General features: G+C 43.2%; 1 pseudogene; it reads left to right on the top strand.

The window, feature by feature from the left end:
• Positions 1–15627: 15627 nt before the first annotated feature.
• Positions 15628–16100, top strand: LOC145715630 (nucleoside diphosphate kinase D, mitochondrial pseudogene; annotated as a pseudogene).
• The last annotated feature ends 262 nt before the right edge of the window (positions 16101–16362 follow it).

The following is a 16362-nucleotide window of genomic DNA, read 5'->3' as shown; positions in this document are numbered from 1 at the left end:
AGAATGGGACCCAGTATTTTCCAGGTAATCAGGGTACAAACTAAAGTTGGAGATCTAGTGGTATAAACAACCCACTATCCTGGGCTTTAGCAGAAAACAAATATTTAAATATTGCATACAGTCCATGAATATTTAAACATTAGTGTACTTTAATTCGGTCAGTATACAACAATTTATAATTGTATAACAACCCGTAAAACAGACATTATCTTGGTCTATTTTATTCCGTTATAAAAAATTCAGATGTAATCTTGGTGCTATGAGACCAAAAATATTTCCATTTCCTATCCATAAATGCAAACTATTTAAAGAAAGACTGAAAACGTACCTAGCTTAGCTCTGTGAGAAGAGTATTTGCAAGAAACAAAAGGTAACTTACAGAAGCAGATTCCCACTTGAACCTCTTATACAACAATAAAGCAAAACTACCTTTAGGAATGGAAAGGCTGAATTTGTTTTTACTTTAATGTGAAACTCCTCCTCCCCATGATCTAAATAGCATGCGATACACATGATCGGTGACATTTCAGAGGCCAGGATATGCAGAGGAAGAACTTAGCTATTTAAATATACTGTGTTAATTGCTGTCTCCAAAGAGATTAGGTTAAACTAATTGGTACATAAAAATGCCTTTAGAGACTCAGGAAATCTCAGCTCTACTTTCCAACTAGTAGAACAAGGACGCATTAACAAGATAGATTTAAATTGGAGAGCTGCAAGTTCCTTCACAAGATAATGGATCATACGGCAAGGGGCAAGGCAACATCACCACCAAAGGCACCCCGGAAATATTGAGGGGGTGGGAGGGAGGGTGACTGCTAACCACAGAAACTGCCCCAGCATCCACATAACCTGTGAATGACAGTCAACAACGAAGGGTTTCAGAACAATGAAATCAAACAAAGAAACATGACCACCGGTTGTTTATGAAGGCTTGTTTTCTCAAAGGATTACCATCTAGCTAAAAATCAAGCGGGTAGAGAAGATTTTACCTTTTTAAGGTCATTCAGGTTAAGTTATTTCTACACACAGGATTGTAAGACATGTAGTACGAGTAAATTAACACCCATCAGGGATGAAAAAGGTGCCTCTTGTCTGCCTCCGATTTACTCGCCTTCTATTACTACTGACTTCAAGTCACTGAGCAGATGTTGAATATATTTCAACAACATTTACTTACTGGTTGCATTTAGGTATGTAGTCAAGTAATTTTTTTTAAATGGTTATTTATTTTTGAGAGAGACAGAATGCAAGCAGGGGAGGGGCAGAGAGAGAGGGAGACACAGAATCCGAAGCAGGCTCCAGGCTCTAAGCTGTCAGCACAGAGCCTGACACGAGGCTCGAAACCATGAACCTAGAAATCATGACTTTAGCCAAAGCCGGATGGCTCAACTGACTGACCCACACAGGCCCCCCGTGTAGTCATGTAATTTTTGTCTCAAGTATCAAATGGACCCTTTCTCTTGTTTCCCCACAGTTCAGCAGGAAGCAGGTTACAACTTCACGGAGTCTCACTGTCATTTTGGGAACACTGGGAAGGAAGAACCACATGCTGAATACCTCAGAATTCCTACTGCACATGCCCAGAACGTATCCTTGGTCTTTAAGAAGGCTAGTTTGCTCCCAATTTCCCTGTGTAGCCATTGCTGTTAATGCACTGGAAATATCCTGAAATCCTCAAAGGAAATTCTGGTATTAGAGAGATAAAAGCTTGGGGCGCTTGGGTAGCTCAGTCAATTAATCATCCGACTTTGGTTCAGGTCATGATCTCTCCCGGTCATGAGTTCAAGACTTGTGTTGGGCTCTGTGCGGACAGCTCAGACAGAGCCTGGAGGCTGCTTTGGATTCTGTGTCTCCCTCTGTCTCTGACCCTCCCCTGCTCATGGTCTGTCTCTCTCTCAAAAATAAATAAACATTAAAAAAATAATAATAATTAAAAAAAGAGAGAGAGAAATAAAAGACTTTTACCACACCTCAGCTTACCCAGGATTGGCCACTCCTTGCATGACATCTATTTCTTTCAGGAGAAACCATAACCTCAACAAAGGTATGCGATTTGGCCATATGTCCTTTAAAATGAAATCGACCAAGAATCAATCACCAACCAAGGGTCAGACTCCATTATATCAGCACAGCGCACGGACCATTAGTTATCCAGTGTATATCAGACTGCAGATCTTGGCTGTTTGTTTTTCAATCTCACCACATCTAGGATTCCAAAACTCCTGGGGTTCAACCTTACAGCATAGTCTACTATTTAAAAGTTTAAAAGAGTGTGGAGAACGTATGCCAAATTTTAGTAGTGGTTTCGTCTGGCTGGTGGATTACAGGTAGCTTTTCTTTCTTTTTTTTTTTACACATCTCTATTTTATGATATTTCTACAAGCCATTTTGGATGTAATAAAAATGTTAAAAGAAAGTGTCAAGAAGAAAAATGTTCTCTTGGCTTTGTATAGGATCTTGCCTTAGTCTGGAGAGAGTTGATGCTGGAAAGGGAGAATGGCTAGTTAAAAGTAGGAAAAGAATGGGGACCCGAACTAGGACAGTAGAGGTGAAAAGATATTCAAGTGGCAGAACTGACAGGAGTAGGCGACAGGGTACAAAAATGGTACTGAATGTTTAAAGATGACCCTCAGGTTTCTGGCTTAAGAGAGTTAGTGAATGGTGCTACCCAGGTAGGAGAGGCAACAAGTTACCGTGTGACAGGAAAGATGGGGCGTTCAGTTGCAGACCTGTGGAGTCTCTGAGGTAGCTAGGGGACCGTCAGGCAGAGATTACTAGCAAAAAGTTGGATTTGGAGCCCAGGAGAAACGCTGAAGAGAGGGTCAGGCTACGAAGTTGTTGCTGAGGTGAGGGCAAAAGTCACTGTTCTAGATGAGATCGTTGGAGAGAATATGCAGAGAACAAAAGGCAGCTGAGAAGTACCCCTGGTCAAGGCGTGAACAGAAGACGAAGAGCCCGAGGAAAAGTTTTCCAAGAAGGAAAGAGCAACCCAGAAGAATGGGGCCACAGAAATGAGGGGGATGATGGCAGTCCCTCTCAGTGACCACACACTTCCTGTGGGCCAGCTGCTGCGTTTCACCCCATTTGGCAACCCGGCAACCCTACATGGATGACATGACCTTGCTCCTTTAGAAAGAACTTGTGGGGTATCTGGGTGGGTTAAGTGGGTTAAGTGTCAGACTTTAGCTCAGGTAACGATCTCATCGTTCATGAGCTCAAGCCCTTGCTGACAGCTCAGAGCCTGGAGCCTGCTTTGGATTCTGTCTCTCTCTCTCTCTCTCTCTCTGCCCCTCTCCCACTTGTGCACCCACGTGCTCTCTCTCCCTCTCAAAAATAAATAAACCAAAAAAAAAAAAAAAAAACATTAAAAAAAAGAAGGCAACTTGTTACACCCAGAAGACAAGAAGTTTCCCCAGAGTCACACAAGCCATAAAGCAGAAGCCAAGGGCACCTGGGTGGCTCACTCGGCTAAGCGTCCAACTTGGGCTCAGGTCATGATCTTACAGTTCACAAGTTCAAGCCCCACATCAGGCTCTGGCTAGCTCAGAGCCTGGAGCCTGCTTCTGATTCTGTGTTTCCCTCTCTCTCTGCACCACCCCCCCAACTTGTGCTCTCTCTCTCTCTCTCTCTCAAAAATAAAAACATTTAAAAAATTTTTAAATAATAATAATAATAATAGACAGAATCCAAACTTGGGCCTTCTGACTTTGAAGTCTTTCCTCAGTGTCGTGCTGCTTTATTAGAATGTGTGGTAAATCAATCACTCAGGCGGCCTCTACCAAGATGGAATCTAGAATCTAGAATCACAGTTCTTCAACGATAGGAGGGATGGCTAGTCGGGTTTTCCTGGTACAGCTGCATCAACTACCCCGGGAGCCCCCTCTTTCATATCCAGCAGTTTTCTGTAGCTCTGAGACCAATGCCCTGTTGTCTGTTGGTACTTATACCCTAAAAATTGTTAAGTGGGTTGAATATTACCCCTGCAAATAACTGAGGGAACTAGGTAACGGTACTGACGTACGTGTTGAACACTCATGGGGCACGCCACTGATTTCCTAAAAAAAAAATTTATCTTTTGAGGGAAATAGCTGCACTTTCTTATTTAAAAAGCAAGACTAATCAAAAGATGAAATTATAAACAATACTTTTAGAGATCAATAACAATCGTTTAAACAGCCAAAGAAATATGTGAGATTTTGATGTATCAAGTAATTCCAGGATGTTCCACTTGAACAGAATAGAGTAAACATTTGCCAATGGATTAACAAGAGAGCACCCGTTAGAAATCATACAACTGTGGGACACAAAAAAGCCACGACATAGACTCATAGATAGTTTATGGGCCACGGAAAAAAATTAATAAAATATTATGGTGGAAATAAAAAAGTTCAAGGGCACAGGTGACCATACCTAGTTTCTTAGGCATTTACTAAATGCCTCTGTGACTGGCAGATTCAGATGCAAGAAAAAAACTCGGGGATAAAGAAGATGTGGTATATATATACAATAGAGTATTACTCTGCAACCAAAAGAATGAAATCTTGCCATTTGTAACAATGTGGATGGAACTGAGGGTATTTTTTTTAACGTTTATTTACTTTTGAGAGAGGGAGAGAGACAAAGTGCAAGCAGGAGAGGGGCAGTGAGAGAGGGGGACACAGATCTGAAGCAGGTTCCAGGCTCTGAGCTGTCAGTACAGAGCCCGACGCGGGGCTCGAACCCACAAACCGTAAGATGATGACCCGAGCCCAAGTCGGATGTTTTAACCAACTGAGCCACCCAGGCGCTCTGGAATTAGAGGGTATTATGCTAAGCAAAATTAGTCAGAGAAAGACAAATATCATACGACTTCACTCATATGTGGAATGTAAGATACAAAACAGATGAACATAAGGGAAGGGAAGCAAAAATAATACAAAAACAGGGAGGGGGACAAAACATAAGAGGCTCTTAAATATAGAGAACACACAGAGGGTTGCTGGGTGGGGGGGATGGGTTAAATGGGTAAGGGGCATTAAGGAAGACACTCGTCGGGATGAGCACTGGCTGTTATACATAGGGGATGAACCACTGGAATCTACTCCTGAAATCATTGTTGCACTCAATGCTAACTTGGGTGTAAATTAAAAAATTTAAAAAAAAATTAAAAAAAAAAAGAAAAGAATTCGGAAGCTCTACTTCTCTTAAGAGACAGTAAGTTTCAACATGCAATACAATGGCACGAAAGTACAATAGCTGAATCCAACCTATTTAATTATTTTGCCCCCTCCAACAGGATCACCATAGCAGTTTTTCTTTCCTGAGTACTCAGTGAGATTGATCTGGGTACTCCAGATTTAAAATTATGAAAAGATTTCACTGACTTCACCAACACTACAGTGAAGCGAGTGAAGGATTGATCGGGAATCCCCATTTCCTGGCTCGCTTAGTCCCTTCCTGTAACTGCACATCACAGTTCTTTAAAGAAATGAAACGATTAGCCCGGGAACTGGGACCCCAAACAAACGTAATTATATGTCGTGGCTAATGAAGATATACAAGATCCAGAACAGATCCTCACCCCAGTGATATAGGAATACCAAAGAAACTCGGTTCCTACTCTTGATATAGCGTTCTTGCTTTTTTTTCAAGATTGTGTGTGTGTGTGTGTATGTGTGTGTGTGTGTGTGTGTTATAGCGTTTAATATTAAAGAGTCGAAAGAAAGTATTAAGTAAAAATAAAAAAGCCAACTCGAAACAAATGAGTTCAGAGATGGAAGAATAAGGGATGATAGAGAGTACTTTTGTCAGTCATGTGAGAGCAAAAGGGCACGTATACGCCAGGGATAGAAACATATTTAGCTGCCATGAGTTTCTAATAAAATATGGAGAGATATTTGGTAGAATCTGACAGATTAGATCAGATTAGATTAGATATACATGTTTTTGTTTGTGTTTTGAACTTGGTTTTTTCTTTTTCTTTTTTTTCAATATATGAAGTTTATCGTCAAATTGGTTTCCATACAACACCCAGTGCTCATCCCAAAAGAACTTGGTTTTTTCTTAAGTTCATTTCTTTATTTTCAAGAGAGAGAGAGAGCCAGCAGGGAGGTGGCCGTCAGCATGGAGCCTGACGTTGAGCCCGATCCCATGAACCACGAGATCACGACCTGAGACGAAACCAAGAGTCGGACGCTTAACCAACTGAGCCATCCAGGTGCCCCTGTGTTTTGAAATTTAAGGTAAAAATTAAAAATGGCCTGGGGTGGGGGAAAGAGGCGCCTGGGTGTCTCAGTCAGTTAAGTGTCCAACTTCGGCTCAGTTCATGATCTCAAGGTTTGTGAGTTCAAGCCCTGCGTCGGGCTCTGTGCTGACAGCTCACAGCCTGGATCCTGCTTCAGATTCTGTGTCTCCCTCTCTCTCTGCCCCTCCCCAGCTTTAACTCTCTCTCTCTCTCTCTCTCTCTTTCTCAAAAATAAATAAACACTAAAAAAAATTTTTTTAAAAAGACGCATTCTTAAGGGAAGACATCACCACAGGGTTTTTTGGAATGCAAGGGATAGTGTAGACTGGTTCACACTGTATCAGTTCTGAACAGAACAGGACAACGAATGTTGCACTTCTAGAATTCTGGAACATTCTTTCTGACTCTAAGATCTCTCCTCTGTGCTGTTGTTCTTGGCTGGCTCTACTCACACCACAAGAGAACTTGTTAATTTGAAGAACCTCTTGCCATCCCTGGTACAGCTGGAAGAACCCCAGCTCCTTGCTGCCCCCAGTTGTGCTGAGACACGGTACCCCCACCTCTACCACCAACCTCTGAACTCCCGTATGAAGCTACCTAGATTGAAGGCTTCTGGCTTCTGTTGGCTCTCTACTTGTATTATTTTTTTAAGAGCCTTTATTTTTCACAGCAGTTTCAGGTTCACACAAAAATTGAGCAGAAACTACAGAGATTTTCCTCCTCCATCCATGCATACCCTCCCCCACTATGGGCATCCTACACCAGGGTGTTATATTTGTTACAACAAATGAACCTACACTGATACATCATCATCTCCCAAAGTCCATAGTTTGCAATAGTGTTCATTCTTGGTGTTATACATTCTATGGATCTTGACAAATATATAATGACTCGGGCCCACTGCGCTAGCATTATACAAAATAATTTCTTTCGCTGCCTGAATTTTGATTAATTCTTAAGTTAGAAACGCTACGAATCAAATTTAATTAATTGAAGAGACACTTGAATAATAAAAACAAATTGCTTAGGTCACTGCCACATGGAACAGAGATGGTTAAACGATATATAAAAAAATGTCTGTTTGCTTAACTCACTACCAAATTATTCTTTGTAGGTAACATAATTGTATAAGGGGGAGGGGGTTACAAGGTCTTAACTAAAGTTCGGCTGCTAGCCAATTGGTCTGTGTAAAGCTGACCACAGACTGTACAGAATGAGAAAAAAAAAAAAAAAAAAGAACGAACCACGGGTGAAAATCAGAAGTACAAATCAGAGTTTAGTGTCTTCTAAGGTCATGGTCTCCCCAAAATACATCACTCAGAGGACCCATGGGAAACTTCACTGATCAGTAGACACTTCACTGAAACCGCACTTTCCCTGTTCAGCCTACACTTCACAAAACATAGCCACTTGTCTTCTCATTACGGGTTGAGCTTTTCATTCACTGTTTCCTGATCTCTGAACCTGAGAATTTTCTCTGCTTCCCAGACGCCTTGCTCATTCGGTGCTTCTCTGAGGCTACTCCCTTCACCTGAGATGCCCGGATCACCAGACATACAAACCTCAACTTCATCTCCTGTAGCTGGGGTTAATAATATTTGCCTTCAGATGTGTGTGTTGAAGCATTAAACAACACACGTCCCTATTTCCTAACATAGAAGTCATTCATAAACAGTGAATAGTTTTCTTATCTTCTGGACTTCTAAATTTACCTATAATTATTTTTGACAAGTATTACAAATCTTAATGTGTATTTTCCCCTACCATTAGATTGTAAGTTTCCTGAGGCCAGGATCTGCTTTGCTCATCTTGGCGTCCCCTTAAAACAAAGCAAGTTTAGGGGTGCCTGGGTGGCTCAGTTAGTTAGGCGTCCGACTCTTGGTTTCAGTTCAGGTCATGATCTTATGGTTTGTGAGATTGAGCCCCACGCCGGACTGCACACTCACAGCACAGAGCCTGCTTGGGATTCTCTCCGTGTCTGTCTGTCTGTCTGCCTCTCTCTCTCTCTGTCCCTCCCCCACTCACATGCACATGCTCTCTCTCTCTCTCAAAATAAATAAACTTTTAAAAAATAGCAAGTTTAACCACAAAACAAATGTATAAACATGACATTTAGGGACTGTTAGAGTATCAATTCTATCTGTAGTACAGACAAGTGAACCAACTTCCCTAGGACAGAGAATGTGCTAATTACTTATTAACTTGACTCAAACCTAGTGTCTTGTTCATACTAAGAATAATTTCCCACAAGGTCCTGATAGCCCAAGTTCACAACACAGCACTAAATGCAATTACTGATCCAAGGATGATGAACCCCAGAAATCTCCAAGCTAATGGAAGATTAGGTTGTCAAAGTCATGAATTGCTTTAAATTTCCTTTCTCTCCCTCACGAAGAGATGTGGCTGAAGTTCATTCACAGCTACCAGTCTGTGAGGGGGTAGTGGTGTGCCGGAAAGAGGCTAAGGCTCGGAATCTGACAACCTAAATTCCAGTTGTGGGGCGTGAACTCATGAACCAGGAGATCATGACCTGAGTGGAAATCAAAAGTCAGTTGCTTAATGGACTGAGCCACCCAGGTGCCCCTGTTGTTCTTTCTTTAAATATTCCTTTCAATAAAATAACGTGATGTCTGGGACCTGCTTTAGAACAGAGATGGGGCAGAAGGTACAGGATAAGACGGGAAGCAGGCTGGCCACATGTTAATGATTGCCAATGCTGGGGGATAGACACATGAGTGTCCTAAAAGATCCCATGGCAAAAAACTGGGATTAGGCAATGGCACACCGATTAAGAATGAACTTTAATGTAATTTGAGAAATAAACCTTAGCTTCTGGAGTGCTGCAGAAGATCATTTTAGAAAGTCAGAGAAGCTTTTGAAAACCTGATGAAATGTACATACAAAAAAACATTGTGCAGCCTTCTTTTAGAGGGATCTCCAGAATCCTGCAGTTCAGCCAAAGATGCCCGTTGGACTCTGGTCCCTAAATTGCCATGGATTCCGGTCAAAGTCCCTGTTTTGGTAAGCCAATCTTTTTATTTTAGAGTAAAACACTGCAGTTCTGGGAGACCTTTGGTCCAATGCCCGCATATGAGCCCAGGGACCCTGATATTCACGAGACAGTTCTTTCCCGTCTCTCTTAGGGAGAGAAAAAAAAATGGAATTAACAGGCTATGACTACTCTTGAGCAACTTACCACAAGGCTCTGCAAGCTGTTTCCCAAAAGACAAATATTGCAGCAAGGGAAGCATATCTTATGTTTGCAAAATACCTATAAGAATTTTCTCTCATTCTAAAATGTTCGCCCTTGCCAGTTAGGGTAGTTTTTAGAGACAATCTGCCCCGTGGACATGCCTCCAATGGGGAGAGAGCCGGGCTAAATGTTTTCTCAATGACATTTTTTATCTACAGGAGGTGGTAAGGGCAGAACACTGTTGCCCTTTGGAATAGAAATGCACTCAGGGTCATAGACCCCAGCTGGTATTGCAGGCAAATTCCTTTGTATCCTCTTTCGCCCAAGTAAGTAAGAGTGGAGGATTGTCCCAAGACTTTATGAGGAAATATCTCATTTATAAATGCTCAAAACCAATGAGAGTAATATCTAGATATTGCTTAACACGGTTTTGGGCAGAAAACCAAGGGGATAGTAGAAAAACCTTTTGACTAATCATCGACTTTTGGTGCCCTGAAAGCTCTACTCATTGCTCACCCTAGAGAATTGAAAGTATGCTTTTGGCAAGGTCTAAAGCAAATATGTTTAAAGGTCAGATTACTCTGCCAAAGCATACACATAATCGATGCATGCATTGATCTTCATCCTACATTCTGTGCTTCTTGAATTGTGTTAATGCAAGTGAAACGAAAACAGAAGCCAAAAATACCATGACTTGCCAAATACCGTGGAGTTTCATTATACTCAAATTAATTTATGTGGCTGTATCCAGGGAATTTAACTAGAAGCCTTTGGTGTGGGGCACAAATGGGAAGAGAAGGACACAAGAGCAAATGGGTGGCAAGGAAAAGGAGAAGGGGGAGAAGGATGAGGAGAAAGAGAACGATTTAAGTAGCACAAGTGATCACTCCCAGTGGCTGCATGAGTGTGTGCCCAAGGTCAAATGGCACCTAAGGAGCCACTTGACCCATCTGAGGCAATACTCCTGACCTCCAGGACATCCAGGGATTCACAAATAGGTCATTGAAAAACTTAGTTTTCCAAAGGTAACTTTCACTAAGTGTCACCATTAGAACATGCAAAACACTTCGCTGTTTAAATTCAACTTGGGGGCAATATTTTGCACTACTTTCTAAATGGTACCACTCAATGCCAAAATTATATGCCTATTTTTAAATTATTAGGAACTATTTTGCCCCCAGATGATAGATAATCAACAAATTTAAAATACCCTTTGACTGTGAATACCATATTTAAAAGGCAACTTCTCTGGGAGCCTGGGTGGCTCAGTCGGTTAAGCGTCCGACTCTTAATTTCAGCTTAGGTCATGATGTCACAGTTCATGAGTTTGAGCCTTGCATCAGGCTCTGTGCTGAGCGTGTGGAACCTGCTTGGGATTCTCTCTCTCTCCCCTCTCTCTGCCCCTACTCTGCTTGCTCACTCTCTCAAACAAATAAACTTGAAAAAAATAATAAAAGGCAACTTCGGAAATTACCGTCGTACAGACCTATACAAATTTTGGAATACCAGTCAAGAAACAAACTCCTTTGGTGTGAGAAACACACTCATAGTTCCCAAATAAAAGCATGCATGGACATCTTCATTGGTCCTTTGGTTTTTCTTGAATTATTATGGGAGAGGAGGGAGACAAAAAGTTGGTCATAAGGTCCATTTTCTCTCTACCCTGATTAACATGTTTTAATTATATTTTAATTGAAAACAACAATGGCATTTTGAGGAACCAGTGGCCCTTCTAGTGTATCTAGTATATTGTTCAGATTGGACAATCAGAGTGCATCCTTTTTAACATTCCCTTCTATATGTCAAAAAGTAATCATGCAATAATCAGTAATAATCATCATTTTCTTGATTTGTTCTTTAGTTTTCAAATAAATAACTTATGATGAAATATTTTTCATTTCAAATTTAAAAAGATGTCATTCAGGGGCGCCTGGGTGACTCAGTCGGTTGAGCGTCCGACTTCGGCTCAGGTCATGATCTCGCGGTCTGTGGGTTCAAGCCCCGCGTTGGGTTCTGTGCGGACAGCTCAGAGCCCGGAGCCTGCTTCGGATTCTGTGTCTCCCTCTCTCTCTGCCCCTCCCCTCCTCATGCTCTGTCTCTCTCTCTGTGTCAAAAATAAACATAAAAAAAAAAAAAGATGTCATTCAAATTCAATAAAGTATTTCATGTGTGAACTAAAATACACACTTAACTCAAAATATTTCACCTCGGCACTTCATGCTCTTTTCCACGATTTTAAAATCTTAATGCGAGTAGGAACACTACAGGCTCACAGAGAATGACAGATCTGAAGGATCTGATTGTGAGGAGAGCTCATTTCTTGTCCTCACAATGCCTGTGCTATCGTCGTGGGTTTCAAGCATACCGTTAAATGAGGAATGTGGAACGTCACAGGGCTTGGAAAAGGCCTTTCAAGTTAGTTCCAGAGATGCTAAGCCTCCATGAATTTATTCTCTGAATGAAAACCCATGGAGAGCCCGCTGAATAACCGGAGGCTCTCCAAATTAACTTCCAGTTACAATACAGTGTCGATTGAAGGATACGAAACGAAAAATGTGTTCATTTGAAGCTCGCGCCACAACAGACTCAACTCAATCGTGCAAAATTGATTTGGGGGGAGAGGCACATTTTATTACTAATATTGCTTACAAGTGCCAGCACACGATGAGTTTTTTTTAAAAGAATCACATCGACTCTTCGTCACTTTGATGATTGTTTTTGAATTCTCTACATCAGGGTACCCCTTTATTGCCTGCATCCAGAGCTGACCACCCTCACCTTTTCTCCCTTGGTACATCACTTTGAAGATTACTCTGTATCAAAAAAACTTAACTTCTTTCACAATAACTTAACGGCTTTTCACAATTTTACGGTAATTCATAAGGTGACTACGAGGTACTAATGCCTGCTTGCTCTTTTTTTTTTTTTTTTTTTTTTGAGAGAGAGAGAGAGAGAGAGAGAGAGAGAAAGAGCAAGCCTGAGCAGGGGAGGGGCAGAGAGAGGGAGAGAGAATCCCAAGCAGAATTTACACTGCCAGTGCAGAGCCTGTTGTGGGGCTCAAACCCACGAACTGTGAGATCATGACCTGAGACAAAATCAAGAGTCAGATGCCTAACCAACCGGGCCACCCAGGTACCCCACCTGCTTGCTCTTTGGTATAAATAAGTAGCCCTGAGGAAATGTTTCAGGCAGGCCTCTTTATATGTCACTGTGCATTTTTCAGTCCTGTTCATCCAACCTGGCCTAATAATCCCCCTGTCTCAGGCTACTTCTGTTCTCCTATTGGACATATTAGGGACACCAATGTGCTCAGACACATACGACATCATTCCCACCATAAAGGAGCTGGATGTGTCGTGAGGTGGTCCCTGCCATCTTCTAAGACAATCAGGAGTGGAGGTGATAGGTAAGGACCAGGAGAAAGATGGATTGTTTTTCCTCCTGTGGACCCACGACCTTAAAAAGGCGTTGGAGAGGACCACAAAGGGCACTGTTCCCCTCATTCTGACTATGAGATACTTAGGGAAAGAGGAAATAAATAGCCCTGACTAGAGAGGGTCTCAGTGGAGTCAAGAAAGTGAAGAAAACAGTACAAGACAGTTGGAGGCAGAAGGGGATGTGCTTGTTGCTCACGGAACAGGAGCTCTGGAAAGCGCCGGAAGGGCTGGCAGGCTTGTGGAAGGGCAGTTGGATGAGGGAAGATGTTTGGGGCAGTGAGGGATGAGAGAAGGCTAGTGATAGAGATGAGGGAATATAGGAACTGCACCCCAGGCCAAGGCCAATGGGAACAGGCTATAAAGCCCTGGGTAAATCCCCAACAGAGGGCACCTGCAAAGGGACTCCTTGGGCCCACCTAGAAGAAAGCCTCAGTGATGCCCTGTTTGGCAGTTTCCTTTTTGGGGGCTGGCGGGTGTAGGCAGCCCCAGAGAGGGGCAGGTCTGGAAGCCTAGAAGCAAGAATGAGCCAACAGGAGCCCTAAGACTCTTCACTTGCTTTGCAATTCTGGGACATGGGCTAAGCATACAAGTTCTACTTCTCTTACTCTTGAAGCCCGTTGAAATAGTATCTTCTGTGAGGTGCCTGGAAATCTTTCAATTCAACAAGTCTCTCCAAGAGGTTTTTATCGCTAGGGAAATTAGGAAACACTGCCCAGAGACAATAACACATCCACCGGTGTGCAGGGCACCGTTCTAAGAACTTCCACGTTTGCTCATTGACTCCTAATCACAACGGCCTGCAGTGTGGTCTTCTTTTCACAGACTACCTGCCCCTCTTCACCAATCCGTGGTGGGTGGCTGTTCCCACTTGAATCTCAGGGCAATCTCATTTCACATATCCACCCTCTCTCGGGGAAGATTCTGAATTCTCCAACGCCTGCCTTGAGATTAAGCACCAGTTTGCAGTTTGCAGATCTCTTTCTTTCGCAAAGCACATCGTTAGGTTCGTTGCGTTACAGAGGGGCTCCAGATGTATTGTTGTTTCTAAGAAATCAGAGCCATTCCGCTTTTTGTCCCAGTGCCTTGGGCAGCGTCAGTGCCTACCTTGATCTTGAAGATGTGGAGACAGAAGTTGGCAGTAAACAGGCTTTGAAAGCAGAGACCTTTTGAGTAACTCTGGCTGAGAGTCAGAGTCCTGCAGAAATTGAACCGGGAAAAGGAAAACAGAAAGATCATCTGGTTTGGCTGGCCCACCTGGCACCGGATGCTGGCCAGGAAAGAGAATTTCGGGGCAGAAGACAAAGGTAATAGATATTTCCTGTCTCCTGTCACACCCTTCTCCCACACACTTACCCACTCTGAGCAGCTTCCCAGAGACTAATAGTTTCCAGTTTACTAAAAGCCTATACTCATCTTTCCCTTTCTAATTCCTTTTACACTTGCCTGTACGTCACAATCTTCACATTTTAAGCTTCTCTGGTCTCCGATTAGTCAATAGCACAAAAGCTAACACTTCCATTCATCTCAAACCTTGAGACGATTACCGCAAATGGGAACGCTAACCATTTTTCTCATCAACAATTATCCCAACTCCTTCAGCATGAAGGTGCCTTTTTTTTTGTTTTGTTTTTTTTTTTTTGCTCTGTAATTCAGACTCTCTTTCTTGAAACTCAAAACATGCATGAAGCACCTACCACTATTCTTCACGGTTTTCCTTTTTTTTCCTTTTAAAAAAAAAAATTCATTCAGGTTTTTGTTTGTTTGTTTGTTTGTGTAATCCTAACAAACCGGAAGGGGGGGGGAGGAAGACATCCATACCTCTATTTTTTTTTTTCTCCAGATAAAACTGAAAAAACAGATGATGAGGTTAGTAATTTGCCTGAAATCGTGCGGCTGGTAGGAGAAAGAAGCAGGATCGGAGCTACGTCTGACTTCAGTCTGTACTCTCTCCACCATATTGGGACACTCAGCGTGCAAGCTGTTATGTTCATTGCTCTGTATGTTTATCTGTTATCTCCTCAAATAGATGAAAAACATGTTCGCAGAAAACACGGAGTGCTTCCTTGTACTGGCGCTGTGCTGGGCACTCGGTTGGAATGACATAAAATGAAGCGATTGCTTCTCTCATTGGTCAAGCCAACCTCTCTAAATCGGCTGCTGAAAGCTTCAAATCAAAAAGCTCCTGAACCAAAGTGACTCTTCAGAATTTATAGCAGAGTCACAAACCGTTTGGTGACATCGCCTGAATGTTGGACTACTGCTTAGACCATCTCAACATCCCTCGTTGTTGGGGATCCCACACCCCGTGCGACCTCCTTGCGTGACACCTCTCCACTCTGTAGTCACTTGACTTCAGCGATCTAGGAGCTGTGTTCTTAGCAACAATTATCTTGGATCATTCAACAGGGGAGAAGGCTTACCTTGCTCCCTCCATTGAAAACCCCTCACCTGGAACTGTAAAATGTTCTGTCAGGACGTCATTTGTAAATATTTAATGGTCTGTGTGTTCTGTTTACTGGTTTGCATGCCCAGTAATAACAGTTCTGTGCAGAAACTTAACTATCGAGTGGATGAGATGGCATGATTTGTAGATCTTTTTCCGGAACTTCTGACGGAGGAACAAATAGAGAGTAAAGATCATCTTTCGTCTAAGAAAGGAAGGTCTGGGTGTTAGGGGGGAGTTTAAATTCTGTTTGCTCAGGGTGCCTGGGTGGCTCAGTTGGTTAATGTCTGACTCTTGATCTCTGCTCGGGTCATGAGGTCATGACCTCATGGTTCATAAGTTTGGGCCCTCACACTTTGAGGGGAGGAGCTTCATACTGGTGGGGGCCAAGATGCTGCAGGTGCCAGAGCGCCCTCACCGAGCACTACCGGGGCCTGCAGGGGAAGCCCTTCCACCCAGCCCTCATCAGCTACGTCATCAGCCACGTGAGCTCCGGCCCCATGATGGCCGTGGTCTGGACAGGCCCCAGCGTGGTCTACACCTCAAAGCCCTGGAAGGACACACCGATTCAGCTGAGGCTGTCCCATCACCAACAGGGAGGACTTCGGGGTCCGCATCAGCAGGAACGTCATCCACACCAGTGACTCCGTGGAGGGGGCCCAGAGGGACAGCCAGCTGTGGTTCCAGGGCTGTGAGCTGGTGGACTGGAAAGCCACCAGAGAAGCAGCTAAGGCCACCAGAACAGTCAGGCTGCCCTCAGCCACCTCAACAGCCACTCAGGATCAACTACCTCTGTCGTAAGAACTTGAGCCCACACCCGTGCTCTGCCCATCTGTCCCAGACCACCTCCCTGTCCACCTTCCACCCCACCCCAGCCCAGAGGGGTTGAGCAACCAACTTGATTTATATGCCTTTTAGTATACTGAGCCAGCAAGAGATTGGACCAAATCCTCTCTGTACCAAAGTGCCAGACAACCCTCGGGATGTCTCCGAAAGTGTGTAGTGTGACCTCCCTTCCCCCGGGGGGAACGTTAAATGCAAAGCCGTCAGAGTTTGAAAGTAG

The sequence above is a fragment of the Panthera onca genome, chromosome B4, assembly GCF_046562875.1.
Source record: "Panthera onca isolate mPanOnc1 chromosome B4, mPanOnc1 haplotype 2, whole genome shotgun sequence".
Taxonomy (NCBI): Eukaryota; Metazoa; Chordata; class Mammalia; order Carnivora; family Felidae; genus Panthera; species Panthera onca.
Note: the sequence above shows the minus strand (reverse complement) of the source record. Positions and strands in the feature narration are given on the sequence as shown.